Here is a 1407-nt window from a genome sequence, read left to right on the forward strand (position 1 = left end):
CTATGAGTCAGTGTCTGTCAGGAAGAGAGTTGCAGAAACTTTGGGAGACATACTCATTTCCTCTCCGACCCTTATCATATGAATGAAAGCACTCCTAGCAGAGCAGATTTCACAGGTTAATCAGCAAGTCTTTGTGATGCCAGATTTTTCCCCAGGACATGCTCTAGCAAGGCAAGGAGCTACACCTCTCCCCATTAGGTATTCAGGCTTAAGAGGATTAGAGCTAGGAAGCGGTTCTCCTAGAGAACATAGGGACTGGGGCTTTGACAAAGCTGGGGGTGGGGGTGAGAGTCCATTGCTCTTTGTTGCAGCCCCCTGGGTCCTTCCATGAAGGCCTCCTAAGTGGTTGAGTCTGGCTTAGGTTGCCCCCCGCTGTGAGGGGTCTTACCCATCATTGACTTCCAACCAAGCTCTGGGGGCAGGGAGAGGAACTGAGGCAGCATTTGCTACCAGAGACAGGCTTTGTCTCCCACAGCTGGCATTCCAAAGGTCGTCTCTCACCCTTAGCCACAAGGGGTAGAGATACAATTCCTAAAACTAGGCAGAGCAGTCTACAGTACTACTTTGGTGACTAGGGAAGTCCCCTGCCGACCCCCAACCCCATGGCCGAAGGCAGCCTAAGACTGAGCTCTCTGTACCATCTCCCAGAGTGTGCTTGTCAAAGAGATCCTCCTTCATGTCAAAATCAGGGGCCCCCAACCTGCTCAGGTTGGTTACTTGGTCACCCAATTCTTTGATGGATTTCACCTGCTCATTCAGGTAGTGAGTCCCAGTGAACTCACACAAATGGGGGTCAGTTTTTTCAGTGGCCAGTCTGTGCAAGTCCAGTGGTGACTGATCCACACTTTTTTCCAAGTGTAATGCACACTCCATTGCATTCAGCCCATTCTCCCTGTCAATCAGTCTGGTTTCTTGACATCCTGAACGAAGGTCCAGCCCCCTCGTTGATTCTGCAGCTTCATCAGTTTCTCAGCATGTTTCCTCTCCTCATGAGATTGGTGAAGAAAATGCTTGGCAAAGTATTCAAAGCCATATCATCATGGTCAAAGTAGTAAGACACAGACAGGTAGATGTAGAAATTGTAGAGCTCCCCTTTGATCTGGCAGTCGATGGTGGCTTCCGAGTCCTGGTGGCAGTTCTGGCACACCAGTGAGGTAGATGTGGTCATCACGATAGGCAGCTGAAAACAGGCAGCTTTGCAGTGCTGGAGTGGTGGGGGGGGGGGGGGGGGGTCTCGGGGCGGTCCGAGGGCGCTGTGATGAGGCAGCAGAAGGATGGATCTGGGCAGGTGGCTGGGATGGGCTGGCAAGTGACAGGTCCCACTGAAGCACTGTTGAGGCAGGAAACCACTGTGACTTGGCTAAGACTATCGTGAGTTGTTTCTTAATAACTAGAAATTTTGAATTT

The 1407-nt window shown here is 51.0% G+C and overlaps 1 pseudogene; it reads right to left on the bottom strand.

Moving 5' to 3' along the window:
- Positions 1-537: 537 nt before the first annotated feature.
- LOC119046584 (ferritin heavy chain-like) lies at positions 538-1168 on the bottom strand (annotated as a pseudogene).
- Positions 1169-1407: the final 239 nt, after the last annotated feature.

This window comes from Artibeus jamaicensis, unplaced genomic scaffold, assembly GCF_021234435.1.
Source record: "Artibeus jamaicensis isolate MK-2021 breed Jamaican fruit bat unplaced genomic scaffold, CSHL_Jam_final contig_456, whole genome shotgun sequence".
In the NCBI taxonomy this organism is placed as follows: Eukaryota; Metazoa; Chordata; class Mammalia; order Chiroptera; family Phyllostomidae; genus Artibeus; species Artibeus jamaicensis.